We start from the raw sequence: 22,409 nt of genomic DNA on the forward strand, positions 1-22,409 counted from the left end.
GGCTCGTCTGCGTTCATCCATGTATCACTGCATTCTTCCGTGTGTCTCTGCGGCTCTCTGCCCCGCACCCCTTTGTATGGTCTCAGGTTTGTTATTTAGTTTCTCCCAGTTTAGGTTTCCGTTTGTACAGTACTCATACCTCGTTGCCTGTTTTTGCCACCACCACCTTTGTAAATATAACATCACTCGTATCATCAGTTTGCTGCATCTTGGGTCCTCCTTTTCCTCCACACCACACGGCTCCCTCCGCCAGCCGTGACAGACACAGAGTACCAAAATAAAGCAGGAAGTAACAAGAGAGAAAAACACTAGGCGAGGTCAAAGAAACTGAAACCTCAAGGACTTAAATAATGATGGCGGTCAAAGACCTACAGAAGATCCAGGACCAAAGCCCACACAGAGAGGGTGGATTCAAACCCAGGAGCTTCTGGCTGTGATCATATTCTTACAGACCATCGTTTCACAGCTATGACCTACAACACCAGAACTGGATTTGTTCACAACTGCAGCAGACACTCTTCAAACAGCAGGATCAGCCGCCATATCTGACATCATCATCACGGAGACCTGAGCGCTCACAGCACTCTGAAACAGCCGGCAGCACGGTGTGTTTGCGAGCGCAGGAAGTTCAGGTGACAACCAGAGCTTTGTTTAGACCTCCTGCACTGAGCCGATAACACGTTTTTCTTTTTTCTGGCATCTTCTTTTTGGCCAAGTGTTCGTCTTTGATGCTTCTGAGCGAGAGAAAGGACGAAGCTTTTCACAATCTTTTTAGCTGATGGAAGAATTTGTGTTTCAGGGTCGAAATCAGCTCGAGGTGACAGCAGGCACAAAAAGCATCCGGCCTGTGAGGGAAAATGTCTCAGAAGCCACTTTATCTGAAGAGTCTTTGACGTCAAACTTAATGTTTCTTTTACTTCTGAAAGATAAAACTAATGGAGCAAACTTTCAACACTTTTTTTCCACCTTGAAAACTTTACTCTGCCGAGGCGGGAGAGTAAAAGACGGGAAAGAAAACACGTCTGGCTTTAAACCTTTTCATATTGTATGTTTGGGGGTTATAATGTCTCTCTTATAATGTTTAGGACTTGGTAAAAATATAATTTAAGCACCAAACTGTGTAAAAGAATAAATGCAGAGTAGAGCTGGGCGATATGAGATTTTTTCATATCACGATATGTTTTTTTCATTTCAGGCGATAACGATATCTATCACGATATAAGCCAAATAACTATATTTGTAAGATTTAAATGTGCCGTTGCTCACAAGTAAAATGTGAAATAATCAGCAGCTTGTTTTTATTTAAATATTTATTTCCCATAATAAGTTCAACAGGGTAGATGTACTTAAGGAACATGAGACTTTTTCAGATAAATAAAGGCAAATATTGCAAACTACACAAAAGGCAGCCGCTAAAGCGTTTAAGTTTCAAAATAGAACAAACGAAACAGACTAAATTGTCAATTCCACTTAGAAACAAAATATTAATTCTAAAAATAAATCTTAGTTTGTTTTACAGAAGAACAGACAAAACTGACTAACTTTTGTCAATATCAAATAAACTGAGAACTAAAAGGAAATTCTCAATCTCTCCTTGTTGTATAGCTGAGCTTTTCAAACAGTTGTAACAGTTACTTTAGTCTGACAAAAGCCGAATGACGAATCAGCGCTTCCAGTCAGAGACTGAGCTGCACCAGTTTATTGTATTTCCAGACTTGCTTTCGGCACATTTACAGTGCACGCTACTCTGTTTTTTGTCAGACTTGAAATAGCAGAAATACCTTCACACTACGGAACTTCTATGGCTCTTCCGTTCGACAATCTCTCCGGCGTTGGAACCATCATCTGTTTTCTCTTCGGTCACGCTCGGTTGATTTTTCTAGTCGGCACACTCATTTCCTCCATTACCCGCTGGCTGCTTCCCAAACAAACACACGTGCGGCTTGGCACTTGTGCTGTACGTAACAAGTCACGTGACGTGACGCTGCGGCTGTGATTGGTTCGGCTCTGCGCTACTTAATTTGGATTGGCTGTTCTTTTTTTTTTTTTTTTTTAAGAGGACAAGAGCGGTGAGGCCTATCGCAATAGTTTAATTTTTCTATCGAGAAAAAGTTATTTCGCGATACATATCGTTATCGTTCTATCGCCCAGCTCTAATGCAGAGTAGTTTCTCCATGTTTCTCCAGCATTTTACACAGAAGGCAGTGATGCGTGACGCGTCAGTGTGGTTCGCGTCCAGCTGAAGTAGCAGCCGTTTAGCTCAAACTTTTCTTTTAGTTGAAATTCAGGCAGGTGAAGAGGAAGCCTGCAGGTTCTGGTGACTTCAGCTCTTAACTACTTGACTGCTCTTCATGTGTAGAGGCAGAGAGCACCACGGATGCCTGCTGGGCTCCATTACATCCATCCATTAGACCCCCTCTGACAGGCTGTACAGCGCACTAGTGTGCTGAAGGAGGATCGCTTTCACGGTTCTGTAAATATGATTGTTCCCATGACATTAGTAAAACAACAGCATCCTATGGGGTGCAGCTGTGAGGGCTGTGTCTCTGCTGACTCACCCCGGCAGAGACGAGGAGATGCGCCGCTCTATAGCTGCAGAGCAACTTATTGCATAACATCACCTGTAGTGTGTGCTGTGCTGTATGACAGCCACAGAGCATCAGTGGAAACGTCCGGCTGAGTGTTGCTTTTCAGGATTCGGCCCGAGGACAAACCTGAGGACATCTCGGGTTAGAGCAGCGCCTGCTCTAACCCGAGGCTTCCCAGCATTGCAGTGCACAAACATGCAGAGACAGCACGTTCACACCAGGGGTCAGAACCTATACATCCTCAAAGTAACACCTCAAATGTTGCGTTGGTGCCAAACTGGAACCCAGGTCACAGATGGAGCAGAAGCAGCAAGGAGGCCCACAGCTGCAGCTGTAACCCCAGCATGAGGAAACAGTGACTGCAAGCATGCTTCTAAACTTCCCCATTCACCCGCCAGTCCCCACAGTGGGTTTCATCAGTGTGGGCTTAAACAGGTCCAAAGGCCAGCAGGAGAAGAAGGGCAGAGGAGAGGCTGCATGTTAGTCACCTCGGAAGTTGCTGTTGGGGCTGGAAGTGACATCACAGCTGAGCATACCATGAGAAGCACAGTCCTGCATGCCAGTCCTTCAGTTTTGCTAAGGCTGAGATATTTCAGGCTGGTTCTTCCCCGTGAGGAGCCGAATCTGAGCATTAAGTGTCACAGCGAGCAGCATCGGTTAGCTGTGCATGTCCGCTGCAGACACAGATACATATAAACACCACAACCATGCAAAAAGCAAACGCAGAGCAGGTCATCTACTAATCGGCAGGTTGGTGGTTCGATCCCTGGCTGCTCCAATCTGTATGCCAAATACTCAAGATCCTAACCCCAGGTTGCACTGCGATTGGAGTATGAACGTGTGAATGTTAGCTAACAGCAAAAAGTGCTTGTATGAATGATGAGGTTGCATCCCTGCTGAACTCTACAACACAATCAATAGGAACTGCAAATAATCCTTGATTTTATTACTCATCAAAGCTGGAGCACTGACTTCTTGGACGGTGCGCTAGAACAGTAAGCCGCACAGCAGCAGGTTATTTATCAGAGAACAGCACTAAAACTCCTCCCAACACGGTGCACTGGGAGTCTGGGTGACATTCAGCACCTGTTTCCTCTGACAAATGAAATTCCTCATCAGCACGACTCGGTGCAAAGTATAAATCGTGCAAAACTGAAATAATTCCTTAGTCTGCAAAATGTCTGTGGAGTCTGAAAGAGCTGCTGGATGATTTTTATGTGATGTAATATATGGAACCAGCAGCTCCCTGCAGCTTTCAGCCCAAGGTCAGCAGTCGGGGAAGTCTGACGTCCCGCTCTTACGTAACGTGAATCAAATGGAGCTCTTGGTTTATAACAGTGTGCATTACTGCGAGCATGTAATGTTAACCTCAGGTCATATTCATCAAATGGTTCAGGACAGACTTAGGACGGGCTGGGTTAAAGCTGGGACCTCCTAAAACACCAGCCGACCTTATCTCCGTTTCATTTGTTGTATCTGCTGTGTGGGAATGCCAGGGGGGCAGCCCTCACTGCTCTTATTTTGAAAGTTCAGTTTGCTGCTAGCCAGCAAACTCAGCACTTCCAGCTCACTCACTGCTGGTTGCTCATTCATGCTGCGATGGTCCTTGATGGTATCTGGCTGTATCTGCAAGTAAGACCTTCTCCTGTGGTCAGTGCACTGCAGTGGCACCAGCTGCAGCTGCTGGGTCCTGCCAGCGGCTGCAGCTGGGGGAAACCTGCCTCATGAGCACGTGTGCTGAGCTCTCTGAGGCTTCAGAGCAGAGCGAGATGGTGGAGCTGGAGTTTACCCGCAGGAGGAGAGGCTCTGCAGAAGAGCACCTCGTAAAAGGAATCATCTGGTGACTCACTGAACCCCCACACCGTGAGTTAGAAACACTGAGCAGGCTGGAGTTTGGAGAAGGCAGCTGCTGACCCGCGCTGCGCGCAGAAGAACAGTGTGGGCCATCTTCTCGGGGTGGCTGCCTCTCTGCTCTGAACCTTAGCTTGGTTAAATCATCAGGTGTAATTAGGACCGCAGCACTGACGGAATAATTTTGCTTTTCACACCATTATTCTTGTCAGCTTCTTACAGAAGTCTGGTCTCAATGTTATTCTAGTTCGAGCAGACGTGGGAGTGTTGTGACATACAGCGTGTGCAGAAAATTCAATTTCAGAGGTGAACCGAGCAGAAAGCAACCCTGCAGTTACAAATATTGTATTCAGGAATGACTTTATGGTCCGGCTTTGTTCATGTAACCTACAACTTTAAAGACTCTTTTGAAGCTTTTATGGCTGCAACTGAAACGGCACTCTGTATCCGTGTATGTTTTTAATGAGTGCAGACCGTGTAACCAATCACAGAGCACAGGCACCCAAGCCAAACCCGAGTCTTTAATCTGAAGCTCGAGTCGTACGTCAAGTGTCCACGCTGTTCACATGAGGTGTGAACCGGATGTGCGTAAATATATTTACATTTCATGAATATTCTTCAAAGCTGTCATCAGATCTTTCATTTCCCGTCACTCAGATCAATCTGCTGTGTGTCTGTTTCTTCACGGCTTCACTCAGTAAAGAGCAGATGAAGGAACCTCTGAAAGAGACGTGTTTGTTACTCGCTCGAACAAAGAGGAAGATGTTTCTGTGATACGTTACGGTGGTGGCACATTTACAGCCCGCAGCCTTTCTGTCATTCATCACGTGAGCGTGAGACAGACGTCCTCCTGACCGGCTGACATTACTTCACGATCTCTCACGCGTCGTGAGGACTGTAGTTTTACTCTCATCTCGTTGTGACAAAGCGCTTGCTTCATGCTACAATCCAAACAGCTGTGCACGAGTCCTCCACGTCGTCCTTGTTAGGCACTTGTAGGTATTGACTGAATTGTCCAAGAGGCAGTGAATCATGAACACAGCAACAAAAAGCACATTCACAGAGTGATATACTTCATCTCTCCCTGATATGAGTTTGTGTTACTACAGACAATCAGAAAATGCATCTTCACACAATATTTACCCACAGTGTCCACTAGCACACAGACTGTATATAAAAGATGGAAAAACGAGATGGTCAGTAATGGTAAAGCTCACAGCTTTGTATGTGCATTTTATATGTAAACTGTTTACTTTAAATAAAGTTTATAAAAAAAAAGTAAAGCTCACACACACACACACACACACGTGCACGGACACACACGCACGCACGCGCGCACACACACGCACACGCGCACACACGCACACACACACACACACACACACACAAAAGATGACTGACTAATGAAGCAGGGGGGTTTTGTCAATGTCTTGAAGATGTTTCTCCTCATCAGAGAAGCTTCTCCGATGAGAGGAGATGTGTTAACAGACCTCTCTGCATTGAATCATATCTGTTATTAACCTCTGTCTCTCTTCCACAGCATGTCTTTATCCTGTCTTCCTTCTCTCACCCCAACCAATCACAGCAGATGGCCCCGCCCCTCCCTGAGCCTGGTTCTGCTGGAGGTTTCTTCCTGTTAAAAGGGAGTTTTTCCTTCCCACTGTCACCAAAGTGCTGCTCATAGGGGGTCATATGATTGTTGGGTTTTTCTCTGTATTACTGTAGGGTCTATCTTACAGTATAAAGCGCCTTGAGGCGACTGTAGTTGTGATTTGTTGTATAAATAAAACTGAATCGAATCCAAGAAGCTTCTTCAGTTTTAAAACCAAACGATGGAGAGTCCCAGGTGTTTGGACTCCCACCACTATCTGCAACACAACACGAAGTAATCAGGACCCTGCAGCACCGGGCAGAAAATGTTCCCTCGAAGCCTCAAGGGAAAGAAAAGAAACTCATGTAAAGGAAGCTCTTAAAACATGTGGTTATCCCAACTGGGCTTTCATCAAATCAGCAGAGAGGCACAGAAAAGAAGAGCAGGCAACAACGCGAGAGGATCAGGAGGACAAACAGAACGATACTGTCATCCTTGATGCAGCAGCTTTATTAGAGAAGCTCAGGAGAGTCTTCAAGACTCGGCTGCCTAGCTGGATCTAAAGGTCGAAGGTCACTCTTTGAGGATACCAGTGGACAGAGAAGACATGGTTTGAAAGAAACATCTATGTCTGCTGTGAACGACCATCTTTGAACAGAGGGCGGGGCTTAAGACACCAACTGTTTGCCATCTATAATCGAGTTCCCAGACGCCTTAACGCCCACTCACATCCTGGGCCATCTGACCTCAGGAAATCACATGATAGGGTGGGGCCAGGTTTCACAATGAACTCACCCGAAACCCTGGCTGATTGTGACCCACACCCGCTTTCACGCTTCGACTCATGTGATTAGAGGATCATCAGGGGGTCAACGTCCCTCTTAGGGACACTCCCACAGGGCTTAAATCTCTCCAGCATTTGGTTTTAGACCTGAAGAAGCTTCTCAGATGAAACGTCTTCAAGAAACTTGGAGAAGTCCAGACGCTTTTCTTTCCAAGCTGCTTTGATTATGTCTTTAGTTGTTCACGTTTTCAATGTAATTTTATTTATATACCGTCAAACCACAGCAGTCACGTCAAGGTGCTTCATACTGTAAGATCAAAAGCTTTGTTTGAAACGATGATGTTAATTTAGTAAGTTATTGTTCTATTAGAGTCAATAAGAGTGTCGGTGCAGGTGACAAACGGCTTAGACGACAGCTCGATCCTCCCACATACGTACTGTATGCCTGCAGCATATGTGCTGTAATGTTTGCAGCCAGCAGAGCAGACAGTGTTTTCTTCATCTAAGTGAACAGGACGTGACGAAACGAAGGTGCAAATATGATGCAGGTGTCATCACAGAGATGTGAACTACCTCTAACCTCCGGACTCATTCTGACAGACCTGTGAGCATCGGGCGCTAAAGTGAAAAATGTAGTTTCATTTTTTCCATCGCCACTTGTTTAATCTTCAACATCTAAGTTTTTCATTTCCTGGGCCGCTCACGTCTCGTCGCTGTGCAACATCAGGATGGTGCCAGCTGTGCTTTTATAATGAATTTCTTGTACATAAACCCTCCTTCTGTTCTTTCCCTTCATCCAGCGGCTTTGACTGAAGTGAGACAGCCTCCAATTAAAACCCAGCATTTCATCTCGCTGTGCGCCACACATCACGTCTCTGGCACATTGGCTTTGTAAAAAGGATGCCCACGCATGCTTTAATTACATTATAAAAGTGCGGGGCCTGACATCTCCGCCACCCCGCCCGGCATAAACTGTGACGGCTCGTTCTCGCTCGCTGACAGCACCCATATTTGTTGAGCGAATGGCTTTTCAAACGGCGGCGATTAAGCTTCTAGCTGATGTCACTTGGCGTGTAAGACGTGATGAATGAGGCGAGCAGAGGACGGGCTGAAGGGTGAAGGGTGATGTACGGCTGCTGGCACAGTGTAGTGAAAGTCACGCAGAGATAGGCGACACGGGGCTGAGGTCCTGACGCCGTCTGGGCGTCACTCAGCCCGCTCTTAAATTTGTCGAGGGGTGCATCGCCTTCTTTTCCCGCTTCCTTCCCCTCAAGGACACGTGATTGTTCCCTCTGCCGCTCAGACTCCTTCTCATTTTACCTCTCGCTGTCTCTTTATGTCTTTGTGTCGCAGGTCATCAGAACATCTTAATCCAACAGAAATGAAATGAGCTGTCGGAGTATCCCGGATGTGAATACCTGCCTGGCTGTAACTGCTTTAATTTTATTCTTTTGATCAATTATCCTTAACCAAATTATGGCGTGTTTTAATGGCTGCTGTCAGGAGTTCAAACAAAGGCTTGTTGGCGTGAAAATGACACAAGAACTGGTCTGAAGATCAGAGGACCAGGTCTGATGGAGAGCTGGATCCACAGTCTGAAGGTCCTCACAGAGACGACGGAGAGCTGCTCCGAGTTCAGAGCCGAGGATGAAGCTGCTCACACCAAATATTCACTTCAAATACGTTCACCTCACCGTGTTCAGCTGATATCCATCCACTGCTCGGTCTGCTAGCACCACCCGCAGCTCCAGCAAAGCCTGAACTTGTGCCACGCAGTCATCTGACCCATGGTGTGCGTCGCTGAGGGGGGCGCCTTAACAAGTAATGGCTTCGCTTGCAGAGTCGGGGACAGAGCTGCTTTTCCACAGTTAATGTTCCTGACAGAAAAATGAAATGTGTTTTGTTGAAAGGCCTAATTATTGCATATAGCTTTCAGGAAATAGCCACAGCCTTTTACTCTGCATCATAACTCGTCCTGACTCCGAGCTGCTCAGCTGCGTGCCTGTACGTCAGCACTCACCGGCTGAGCACTGGACCGCTGAGTTTAGGCGCCAGTCTTCACTCACCGTTCGTCTGCGTGATCGCTCCGCGTCCTTGGACTCACGTTCCTCGCCGAGGACATTTGGTTGTTGCGGTGCTCTGTCGGTGTCAGTGCTGGTGAAGCGGCCCGTGTTCACAGACCTGGAGAATCTGTCATAATACAGCATCATGGCCGAGCGCACAGAGGCAGCAAGCGGTTCAGTTAAAGCTGAACAACAGTACACCCGGTCACTATTACAAAGTAAATGTGACGAATGTTGTCAGAGTTTCTCTCATGTTGTCAAAGCTGCTTGAAGCTCCATCGAGCTGCAAGCAGCCCGAGCTCGAATGACAGGAAGCCGCCATTTTACCAGCGTTTCCAGTGAATGAGCTCAGTGACCCTGAACAGCTGATCATGGGAGTCATGACCCTGATTGAGGAGAACGTGAACGAGAATACTCGATTATCTCAGAGGCGTCCTGTCACAGGAGTGTGTGTGTGTGTGTGTGTTGCAGCAGCTCCCACTGGAGCACCATGAAACAGACTGAATATATTCCTCTGTGCATTGCCTGCACACTTTCACTGAACACCGCCATGAATAAGAACAGACACACACAGGGCTGCATAATGTCATGTAAAAGCTGAAACTGAGCGCACACACACACCTGCAGCTGCTGACGCTCGTGCGGAACAAACTCCATCACCCTGCACCGTCACCCAAAGTGACAACAGCAGGTTGACGCACCCGGCACGCATACATTAAACCTCGAGACGCTCGCCGTTCCACTCGCCGCGCTCACGTCTGATTGCTCACATTCTCGTAATGACACGCTCCGTCTCATCGCTCACACGCTGCGCTGCACCTGACACGGAAGCGGCGTCACGTGTAGGTTGGTTGACGCTGTCGCAGATCAGGGCCGAGCGACAGGAACTGCAAATCACCTCCACTCGCGGTTTTACCGTTGGGCGGTGACGAAATACCAAACGTGAGCGAGTTTATTTGAGGAGCCGCTCCGCTCAGCGGCCTCAGCTCTGGTGGCCTTCTTGAAGTAAGCGAGCGTAAGCGCCCGCTGTCCAAACAGTGAATTATCCCCATCCGCTGCGCCGTTTAGTGGCGACACGCTGCCGGAGAGGCTGTTTGCTGAAGAGTGCCGCCGGCAGCAATTAAGAGCACCTAATCACCGCGAGGAACATCCCTGAGGGAGGGCCGTCCCGGCGCTCACACGGCACCAGAGCTGGATCGAGTCGTGCGTGTGAAGAAGAAAAAGGGGATCTTCCAGAGGTCCTTTCAGTGGTACTGACGATCGTTTGTTCTGGTAAACAGCAGCGATTACAGCCACGTTTCATCCAGCTTATCTAAACCAATTAGGACGATCTTTTTGCCTTTGAAGTTTGCTCCTCTGCAGCTGTAGTCTCCATGAATTTAAAGCCATTACAGTGGATTACAAAGGCACTCCTGCAGCTTAATCCACTCTCCAGCTACTGTATATGCTTAGCTTGTTAACAACACACAAAGGGCAGCACGTGGCTAAATAAGGCTACATGCTCGTCTCATCTTCAGTATTTAATATTCTTTCAAACTGAGATACAACATTTGGAAAGACGTCCGAGAGCGTCGGTGATCCCGCTGCGTAGCAGTAACGAGCTCTTCTCCAAAGCAAACCAATCTCAGCACATGTGTGCATGTGATTAAAGGCTTTCCTTCATGAAAACAACGTGCAGTTAAACATTTATTTATTTAACGTTATTCTACACACAGTGTCTTCAAGGCTTTTTGCACGTCCCCAGTAACGCTGATGCTTTTACATCAAACAGTGCAAACTGCAGCGTGCATGCTTGGGTTGCAGCAGAAGCAAACAGAGCTGTCAGGCAGCGGTGACTCTGACCCCAGTTAGGGTTAGAGCCTTTCTTCTGGGTTCATCAAATACTTGCAGTTAGGTGAGGTTACCTGCAGGAGCATTTCCACAGCATGCCTAATCCTTACTGAGCACCTAAACTGAAGCAGACTGCACGGAAATGTCAAAGGAAACAGCAAGTGTACATGAAGACAACCTAAGTAGGAATGCAAAGCTTCCAGATGGGACATGAACTGAGGTCAAAAATGAAACAGTCACCCTTGGAGGACATTATCCTAAAGAGAACTGCTAGTTCTTTGCAGTTTTCACTAAATGGTTCTTACAGAGCTTTTCTACAACATGTGTCAACCTGCCATTCACAGCATCCGTGCGAGTATTTTCACTGATGTATGGGATCACATTCACACTCAGGGTCCAGCGTATTGCTTGAAGACACTTTAGCATGCACGCTGGCTCAAACCACCAACCCTCTAATTGGCTACCTCGGCCACCCATGGAATGAGAATAAGTGGCTGCTTCAGTTCGAGCAATGCAACATTTTGTATTTGGAGCATGTTTTAATGTTTGCACTTTGTTCTGTTGCCTGTTAAAGAAAAACTGAAGCCAGTTTCTGCATTAGCTTCAGTTAGCAACAAGCTAACTACTCACATATGGCTGATGAACGGATGGAGTTGTTATATCGTCGACCTATTTCCCTTCCTGCCTTCACCTGGGTTTATTTGGGTTGGACCTGTGGGTTATGACATCCGTCTGGTTCCTGCTGGCACGTTTATGCAGCTAATCTGCTAATCTCCTCTGCAGAGAGTTTACTCTCCACCTGTCTGTCAGCGGGCTTTGCTGGACCCCACCTGCCACTCATTTCTCCATCTTCCTCCTCACCCTGGGATTTCTACCGAGCCATCTTTTCTGCAAACATGGTTTAATGAAGCCTTTACCTCTGTGTCCATGTCTGCTGTGCTGCTCAGGAGTCTGTGGAAATCCTGACAGCTGGACTTCATGTGCTGTGAGGAAAAGTCCATCTCAAGCTGTTGAGATGTTTCAGTTACTGAAGCTGAAGGCGCTGCAGTAAAAGTCTGCAGAGCATCTCAAAGAGGAAACCCAGCATCTGCTGATGTCCACGAGTTCTTCATCCAGTCAGTGGCTGCAGACCATTTTTATCCAAAACACTAAATCCAAATAAAACAAAAATAATGTTGTGCAATTAGTCCCAGCAGGTGGGCTTCATCTTAGGACCGCCCCTCACACCCTGAGCAGTCGGCGCGGAGGTCACCTTGCTGAATCAAAGCTGACGTCAGCTGCGCCGTGACTGCTTGATTTAAAATCCGCAGTGGCACCATCCAAAGGTTAAACTCCAAAAACTCCACCGTCGCCCCGACATTTATGGATCCAAGTTTGAAAAGCTCTTCACTCTGAGGGTGAACGCTGATCTTTGCCCATGTGACCACCACTTACCACAGGACGGAGGTTTGTCCTGCGAGGACGTGACTGACAGTGGAGCAGCTGAAGTGGACTCCGAGTCACAGTTATCCTGCCAAACTGAAGTCTGAAGATGCTCGAGGACTTTAACGACCTGCACAAAACCTGAAAGCTTTGCATTTACGATCAGTACTGCGTTTACACCGACGACATCAGCAGGTTCGACTCAGCGGTCGGCCGTCAGTCTCTGATCGGCTCTTTCACTGGCGCTCAGCAATTAACCGAGCAGCGATGATGAAGGCAAACACGAGCTGATGAAAGATTTGCTCACAATCAGGCTCCACCAAACAATTAATAAACATTTCAGCTGCAAATTGGACCACATGGGACGTTTTAGGATGCGAGTACTTTTCATCAGATGAATAATTTATCACTCGAATGAAACAATTTCCCTACTGGTTCCTTCATGTTCATGTGTGTGTGTGTAAGCTCAGCTACACGCTGATGTTCAGTTTCTAACAGCAGGCTAACTTGGAACTTGACTGTTATTCACCGGCTGATGCAAACAGGCTGATGCTGTGTGCATGAATGCATATTCAGCTCACTCGTATATATTTATACATATTAATGTGCACCTGTGTGTGTGTGTGTGTGTGTGTGTGTGTGTGTGTGTGAGAGAGAGAGAGAGATGGGGGAGGTGTGGAGTTGGTGGAGAGTGTGAGGAGGCCGGGGAGTGATGGATGAAGAGAAAGATGGAGGGATTATTGGGGTTCAACCCCACACTGTCGATTTTATGTCAGGCCCTCTGCCTCTCAGCTTCAGGCGCCGGACTGTGATGACTTCCAGGTTACAGAACATGGATGTGTGTGTGTGTGTGTGTGTGTGTGTTTTACCCGATGGTGTAAATGAGTGATCGCTGCAGGAAAGGAGGAATGAGAAGATGGGAAAGGAAAGCGAGGAAAGTGTGAGAGAATAAAAATGAGGGGTGCAAACGTCTGATGGATGGGTCGTTCAAAAGTGATGGATGGAGGTGACGGAGGGGCAAAAGTGGTGATGGATGGAGATGATGGCAGTGAGAGGAAGTCCAAATGAGGTGGAGTGAAAGAGACGGCAGCGAGAAAATGCAGAAAAAGCAGCGGGCTGAAGGAAAAGAGCAACACACCCCGTACCCCTGCACACACACACTTACCGGCTGTCTCTCCACTCTGTGGGCGAGCGAGGCTGCAGACAGTCGTAGCCCCGGCACAGTTACGGCAAAGAAGCCGGCTGAAGGTGGAGATGAAGGAGGGAGGAAAAGACGGAGAGAGCGAGCGAGGGGACGACGCACGGCGGCAGTCGCTCGCCCGCGCGTGCAGCACAGACGTCTCAGGAAGAGGAAAAAGGAGCAACAGACACAACAGCAGCAACTCCTCGTGACCAGCGAGCGAAGCTTCACTTCAGCCTCACACACACACACACACTCAGCTCCCTGTCGCAATGACACCGTCAGCTCTCCTCAGGCTCAGCGTGTGAGGTGACAAACGCACACACGGACCTCCAACACCTCCTCTTGCTTCCTCAGCTGTGCCTCCTGCAGCTGTGTGCCTGTTTATCCAGTAACACAGCAGGAACGCGGCTCTTCTTCTTCTGCGTCTTTATTCCAGTTAATTATGCTCCGGTGTGCTGCGGGGAAGGCTCTGGCGGCTCCGCGTCCTTCACTGTCGGACTAACTGGCTGCCGCTTCACAGCGCAGAGGCTGGACTGCACTCAGCTCTCCCCCCCTCTCTCTCTGACTCCAGCCCCCTCCTACCTCCCTCTCCCCTCTGCTGCTGAATGTGTCTCCATCCCTCCTTCAGCTCCCTCTCTGACTTTTCCACTCTGAGAGCTGAGGGTTGGAGTTTGACTCACTGATAGCAGCTGCACAGGTACCCGACCGCATCACACCCTTTTCTCTGTCTCAGAGTGTGTTTGTGCCTGAATAAAATAGAGCCACTGCGCTACAACGATGCGTTTTAGCCAGTTAATTCACGGCCAGCAACTTCCGCTGAACCTCAGATGAGTTCATGCACTTCATATGAAAGATTCACAGACTCAGAGCCTCTGGGTCTGAAAATGAAGCCAGAAGCATCGTAAACCTGTGGTCGTTCTCGTGGACAGCAGGGGGCGACTCCTCTGTAAGGCCGCAGTCAACACTTGATGAGTCTCAGCCAGGTCTCAGTATTTACCTGATGCTTGTGCTGATGGTTGGCATGTTGATGCTGTAACTGAAGCTGGTGTTTTGAACATAGGTGCACGAGGTCATTTACCATAAAGAGTGATGGAAGGAAACACCAGGAGTCTGATACATGTTTGCTAGTTTACTTTAAAACTGTCAAAGCAATGACTGATTGCACCACCTCAGGGTGGAGGTGGTGGTGTCAGGGTCAGCTGAGTTGAATCCACTGATTGTTTTTTGGTTCAGGCACCGACACCAGCTTTAGAGGAGATCACAGACTGGACTGAAATAAAGAAGTAATCTATTACACAGTTACTTTTCCTACAGTAATGCAATCTGCTACAAAATGACTTTCATTACCTTCAGTAAGTCACAATGTCATCGACCTTATGGCCAAAATGTTTGAGGCACATCATCTACCCTGCACTTTGAGCTTCATGTTGATAAACCCGATGAGTCCAGCCGTTCTGACTCCACGAGACCTCCGAATGCTTGACATGTGCTGTTAAGCATCGTTCGTCGCAGAGGAATGGTCTTAATGGTTTGGCCTAACTGTATTTCCTCCCCCAGGTGAACCCGCACTGGACGAAACTGAGAGACCGTCTCTGCCACATGAAAATGCTGCACAGAAACAGATCACCTGATGCGCTGCACAAAGCTCCGAGAAAATCTGTCTGTTGCATTCCCAAATGAGCCAAAGCGTACAGTTACACACTCTGCTGCGCTCACACAAACACACACCCACATACGGCCAATGAAACAAAGTCTACAGCTTCGAAGGTAAACAGTCCAGGACTGACAGTGGAAGAGCCTCAGGGCGAGATCCCTCAGCAGGGACTAGCTGTGTGTGTGTGTGCTGCTATGAGTCACTGCATAAAATCTCCATCTTAACTCATTTCTTCTGTTTCTGAGGACAAAAATCGTATTTTCTTGAAGCTGCATTTTATGCCTGGAGGCAGAAAAATGTGATTTGTTGAGAGCAGAGCTCACAGTTACTCAGAGGCCGGCTAATGCTGGGAATAAGGAAAAGAACTACAAATCCAGCTGTGCTCTCAGTTTCCACATCACATCGTGCACATACGCATGTTTGTATGCACGTACCTGCATGCACCCCATCTCCTCCTTAGCAGGTGGGCCCGTCTGAACAAAACACATGTTTACATGCTTAGATTGACATTTATCATAATTCCACTTCTCCTGGTTTTGCTCTATATCCGGTCGTTAAGTGGTGACGTGACGAATCCTACTTCCGGGCCTAAAGTAGTCTGCGTTTAAAACTGAGCGGAATATTAATTAATGACATCAGTGATCACCTACCAGTTTTTGCAGTTTATGACACTAATTATAAGAAATCAGCATGAAGAACAACTGAGATACAGACGTGTAAGGACAGAAGAAACTATGAATGCATTTAAGAACGATCTATTAAATCAGGACTGGGACAATGTGTACAAAGAAGCTGATATTGATATTGCATATGGCATATTTTTAAGAATATTCATGGAGTTGTACGATAAAAACTGTCCAACAATAAAATACAACAGGAAGCACAAATATTCAGACGGAGCATGGATCACTGAGGGTTTACAAAACGCATGTAAAAAGAAAAACACACTCTGTTCCTGAACAAAAGATGCTGAAAATAAATACAGAAAATACAAAAACAAGTTGACCAATATTATACGTGTGTGTAGAAACGAGCATTATAGTAAAACATTGATCAACAATAAACATAATATGAAGGGAATATGGGATGTTTTAAACAGTATCATTAAAAATAACAGCTTTAATCATTATTTTGTAAATATTGGACCAAAACTGGCAGAACAAATTCCTGAGTCACTGCCATCAGTAGACTGTAGTGAAAACCTGATTGATAGGAACTCAATGTTCCTCACATCAGTGGAGGAAAAAGAAATAATTGACATTGTACACATGTGTAAATATAAAACATCTACTGATTGTAATGATATTGACATGAAAATCGTCAAGAAGGTCATTGAAGGAATTGTAGGACCTCTAACATATATTTGCAACTTATCATTTCAGACGGGAAAAGTGCCAAACAAAATGAAAATAGCTAAAGTTGTGCCGCTGTATAAAACCGGGGATAGACGCCACTTCACAAATTACAGGCCTGTTTCTTTACTACCACAATTCTCCAAAATCCTAGAAAACCTGTTTAATAAACGATTAGACAAATTCTTAGATAAATATAAATTACTCTCTGACAGTCAATATGGATTCAGATCAAAAAGATCAACATCTCTGGCATTAATCGAATCAATTGAGGAGATTACGAATGCTATAGATCAGAAACAGTATGCAGCTGGAGTATTTCTGGATCTCAAGAAAGCATTCGACACAATCAATCATGACATATTAATTAATAAACTGGAACGGTACGGGATCAGGGGGGTTGTACTGCAATGGGTGAAAAATTATTTAAGTGACAGGAAACAATTTGTGAAGCTGGGTGTCCATTCCTCATCATGCTTGGACATTGCTTGTGGTGTTCCACAAGGCTCTGTACTGGGTCCAAAATTATTTATTATTTATATAAATGATATTTGTAAGGCATCTGATATATTAAAATTAGTATTATTTGCAGATGACACAAATATTTTTTGTTCTGGGGGGAATCTAAAGGAGCTGCTGGATACAATTACTTCAGAAATGTGCAAAATTAAAAAATGGTTTAACAGGAACAAACTATCGCTAAATCTAAGTAAAACTAAAATTATCTTATTTGGGAATTCCCTTAGAAATGCACAAGTGCAGATTCATTTAAGGTTCAAGGTTCAAGGTTCTTTATTATTTGTCACATGCATAGTTATACAAGTATAACACACAGTGAAATGTAGCCTGACACGCTCCTCGACATGTGCAAAAATTGGGGGGGGGTGTAGAGGAAGAACATTATATATATATATACAGACATATAGTATATACACTGGGTGAATGTGCAGTAGTAGCAGCAAGCAGGTGAATTCTGTACATTAATATGAATAGACATCTGACTATTTTACAGGATAGACAATATAAACATATTTAAAATTAAAGGAATTGAAATGTACATTGTGCCTTGGTTTAGTGTCTGGAAGAGTCCTGTCTCAGTCAATTATAGATGATGTGAGAGGGCGGGTGTGTGTGTTTAGGGCACGGATGGCTTGGGGATAGAAGCTCCTCTTGAGTCTCTCTGTCCTTGCCCGGAAGATGCGGAACCTTCTACCAGATTGCAGAAGTTGGAACAGTTTGTTGCCAGGATGGGACGGGTCCTTCAGTATCTGCGCTGCTCTAGTCCGGCATCTCCTGGTGTAGGTGTCCTGAAGCGGGGGGAGAGCAATCCTGCAGCAGCGTTCTGCTGTACGGATCACTCTCTGGAGAGCTTTTTGGTCCTTCACACAGCTGTTCCCGAACCACGATGTCATGTTCTGTGTGAGGATGCTCTCCACAGCGCCTGTATAGAAAATCCTGAGGATCTTTGGAGAGACCCTGAACTTCCTCAGTTGTCGTAGGTGATACAGGCGCTGCCTAGCCTTTTTGGTCTGGACCTGAATGTGGGCAGCCCATGTCAGGTCTGAGGAGATGTGGACACCAAGATACTTGAAGGACTGCACCCTCTCCACTGGAGCTCCATTGATGATAATGGGCTTGTAGTCTCTGTGCTGACCCCTTCTGAAGTCCACCACCAGCTCCTTGGTCTTGCCGACGTTCAGCTGGAGGTGGTTGTCCTGGCACCACGATGCCAGATTCTTCACTTCATCCATGTAGGCCGCCTCATCGTTGTTGGAGATGGCACCCAACACCACTGTGTCGTCAGCAAACTTCACAATGGTGTTGGAGCCATGGGTGGCCACACAGTCTGAAGTGTAGAGGGAGTAGAGCAGTGGCGAGAGGACACATCCCTGAGGTGCTCCTGTGTTGATGGTGATGCTGTTGGAGAAGCACCTGCCCACCCTCACCACCTGAGTTCTGCCAGTGAGGAAGTCCAACACCCATGCACACAGACGGCTGTTAAGTCCCAGATCCCTCAGCTTTGTGAACAGTCTGCAGGGCACTATTGTGTTAAACGCTGAACTGTAATCAACAAACAGCATTCGCACATAGTTACCCTGTTTCTTGTCCACCATTTAGATGGTGTGGAAATTGAAAGAGTACTTGAATATAAGTTTCTTGGTGTGATTATAGATGATAAATTAAACTGGAAGTCTCATATAAATCATATACATAAAATTTCAAGAAGTGTCTCAATCTTGAGTGAAGTAAAACACATTCTGGACCACAAATCACTCCACAGTCTCTATTGTTCCCTTGTATCCGTACAACATTAAAAAGTTTTTTCATCTCTGTGTGTGGAGTGAAGCTGTGCAACAGACTTACTAAAGATATGAAGCAAAGTCCCAGCATGGCACAGTTTAAACAGCGGCTTAAGGATGCGGTTTTTACAGGGTACAGGGAGGAGGTGGAGGCGGGTGCACGGGTGAGTTGGTGTGGGTATATATATCTGTAGGTTGTGTATCCTTTGAGGTGTGGGTTATTAAAATGTTATATTATATCTATATATATTAATAGATAATAATACACTCAACAAAAATATAAACGCAACACCTTTGTTACTGCTCCCATTCCCCATGGGATGGACGTAGAGACCTAAAATTCATTCCAGATACACAATATAACCATCCCTCCCAAACAGTGGTCACAAATCAGTCCAAATGTGTGGTAGTGGGCACATCTGCTATATTGAGATAATCCATCCCACCTCACAGGTGTGCCACATCAGGATGCTGATCTGACATCATGAGTAGTGCACAGGTGTACCTCAGACTGCCCACAACAAAAGGCCACCCTGGAATGTGCAGTTTTGTCTCACAGCAAAATGCCACAGATGCCACAAGCAATGAGGGAGCGTGCAATTGGCATGCTGACAGCAGGAATGTCAACCAGATCTGTCGCCCGTGCATTGAATGTTCATTTCTCAACCATAAGCCGTCTCCACAGGCGTTTCAGAGAATATGGCAGCACATCCAACCGGCCTCACAACCGCAGACCTCGTGTAACCACACCAGCCCAGGACCTCCACATCCAGCAGGTTCACCTCCAAGATCGTCTGAGACCAGCCACCCAGACAGCTGCTGGAACAATTGGTTTGCACAACCAAACAATTTCTGCACAAACTGTCAGAAACCGTCTCAGGGACGCTCAACTGCATGCCCGTCGTCCTCATCGGGGTCTTGACCTGACTCCAGCTCGTCGCCGTAACAGACTTGTGTGGGCAAATGCTCACATTCGATGGCGTCTGGCACGTTGGAGAGGTGTGCGCTTCACGGATGAATCATGGTTCACATTGTTCAGGGCAGATGGCAGCTGAGAATGTCCCAGTTCTTGCATGGCCAGCATACTCACCGGACATGTCACCCATTGAGCATGTTCGGGATGTGCTTGACCGGCGTATACGACAGCGTGTACCAGTTCCCACGAATATCCAACAACCTCGCACAGCCATTGAAGTGGAGTGGACCAACATTCCACAGGCCACAATTGACAATCTGATAGACTCCATGCGACGATGTGTTGCACTGCATGAGGCAAATGGTGGTCACACCAGATACTGACCGGTTCTGGGTCCCCAGACCCCCAATAGCGCAAAAAACTGCACATTCCAGGGTGGCCTTTTGTTGTGGGCAGTCTGAGGTACACCTGTGCACTACTCATGATGTCAGATCAGCATCCTGATGTGGCACACCTGTGAGGTGGGATGGATTATCTCAATATAGCAGATGTGCCCACTACCACACATTTGGACTGATTTGTGACCACTGTTTGGGAGGGATGGTTATATTGTGTATCTGGAATGAATTTTAGGTCTCTACGTCCATCCCATGGGGAATGGGAGCAGTAACAAAGGTGTTGCGTTTATATTTTTGTTGAGTGTATATATATATATATATATATATATATAAACGAGGAGTCTTCTTCACGCAGTAAGTTTAATTATGGAGTCCCTCTGTTCCTCAGGACATGTCCTTCAGTTTTCAGGCCCCTCTTCTGTGGAACCAGCTTCCAGTTTGGATTCAGGAGACAGACACTATCTCTACTTTCAAGATTAGGCTTCAAAACTTTCCTTTTTGCTAAAGCATATAGTTAGGGCTGGACCAGGTGACCCTGAATCCTCCCTTAGTTATGCTGCAATAGACGTAGGCTGCCGGGGGATTCCCATGATGCACTGGGGGTTTATACACCTCTCTGCACTGAATCATTAGTTATTCATACTCTCTCGGATGTATGGTGTGCAGACGCTGACACTGAGCATGTTCACATGGTCAGTGCGAGTGAGTCTGTGAGCGTCAGAGAGCAGACACTGAGCCGGTCCATGAGGCCGGTAACATGGAGCCTGGAGCCAGCAAGGACAGAGGGAACGAGGACAGAGGCAGCAAGGACAGAGAGGGCAGACTGCAGGAGGGAGAAGGCACATGCAATCGTTGTAAATAAGCACAAGGAGGAGAGTAGAGGGAGGTGCTCAATGCAACATGGGCGGCGTCCCAGCAGCTTGAACCTATAGGAGCATAATTAAGGGTTCAGGGTCTCCTCTGTCGGACTTAATGCAGAGTCTTTTTAATAAAGTGCTGTGAGTAATAGTGTCAGACGCAACACTGACACCAGTCCAGTGCCTCCACCTGAGAGAGGATCTTCTGTCACTGCTGTTGTCTCAGCTGCTTTGTACTCGGGTTATTAAATGATCACATGTGTGAAATAAATATAAAAATATTCATTTGTCCATCTGAATGAAAATAAAGTATACTTGCCTGGAGACTCTGAGAAAACGCTGACGTCTGCAGGAGTCTGTGTAGAGACGACCTCAGTCATTCCTGTGGGCGGTGCCAGCGACAGATGCAATAACACGCTGGGACGTTCTCCCTCGGGGTCCTGGCTCCCGTCTAGGTTTCTCCATGGCTTTGTCCGTTCTGATCGTTTCATCTCCCTGCAGGAATTTGCTGATATTTACGAGCCCTTACATTGATGCTGAACAGGCCAATCACAGGAGCTGCAGGCGGCGCTGATGTTTCAAAGGCACGATGTAGCTACAGCGTTCCCGCCAAGGCACAAATCCTCGACAACACACCAATCATCATGACGCCTTCATGTGGGCGTTTCCCCAGTAGCCATTGCAGCTTTTGTCTCATTGGCTCAGGATGTGTCAGTCACACGCTGTAAGCCAATGAGCTTACCCCCTTCTTTCTGGCTCTAATAAGCAGCGTGGTTTACTACAGGTGGACCCACACGCTCATCAGCAACAAGCTCACAGACAGGGGGCGCCAGTCACAGACTTCTCCTGAAAGCAGAGGAACAACTGTGCTGACATCACACACAGCTTTAAACACAGCTGATCACTATGGCATTACTGAGAGTTGAAAAACTGTCTAAAGTCTTTCATCTTTAATAAAATGATCAGCGTTCTGCTCTACCAGGTGTAACAATTGAGTTTAACATCCAGGCATCCATGAAAACGGAATTTATGACATTTAACGGAGTTAGAAGTTAGCAGGGAGTTAGCTCGCTAGCTTCTATCTAAATACAATATAGCATGTCCTGACTGCGGGGTTTTGGAAACAAATTCAAACGTACAGCTCTGCTATCACTTCCAGCATAAATGAAGACAGAAAACTAAACAGCAGTGACGTTTGTAGGGTTACTGAAGTTGGGCTAGCTGGTATATAATGATGTGCTACGTGACCGCTAGCGACACAGCTATGTTAGCATAATATAAACAAGCTAACTTTTTTTCCACTCGATAAAAGTTAACGTGAGTGTTCTCGGTGGTCAGGAACAAATGTAATCGCATGGCAGGATGCTGTAAAAGGACCAAACTTCAGCCAGGAGAACAACTGAGATAATCCATCCACAATACGAGGTTAGTCATTCATATACTGCTGCATGGGCTGGGCTGTAGTTACATCCTAAGGTTTTAAAAACTGAGCTTAAATAAATGATTAGTGGTAATAAAAGCCGAGGGAGGTCAACAGTGATCACTGACTGTTTTAGGAGCTTTTTGAGATCAAATAGAAGAAAATACAAAACATTAAACATGTTAACAACACAAAAGCCA

At 46.5% G+C, this 22,409-nt stretch overlaps 1 protein-coding gene across 2 annotated transcripts in view; it reads right to left on the minus strand.

Moving 5' to 3' along the window:
• The window catches only part of LOC102301729 (glutamate receptor ionotropic, kainate 5), a 213,033-nt gene extending 199,034 nt beyond the window's left edge, over nt 1-13,999 (minus strand). For both annotated transcript variants that reach the window (XM_042213460.1, XM_042213459.1), the window contains exon 1: nt 13,295-13,999. The gene's annotated coding sequence lies outside the window, so the exon portion shown is untranslated. The remainder of the gene's footprint in view (nt 1-13,294) is intronic.
• Nucleotides 14,000-22,409: the final 8,410 nt, after the last annotated feature.

Source organism: Haplochromis burtoni, unplaced genomic scaffold (assembly GCF_018398535.1).
Source record: "Haplochromis burtoni strain Fernald_Lab_line unplaced genomic scaffold, NCSU_Asbu1 Contig_444, whole genome shotgun sequence".
Classification (NCBI taxonomy): Eukaryota; Metazoa; Chordata; class Actinopteri; order Cichliformes; family Cichlidae; genus Haplochromis; species Haplochromis burtoni.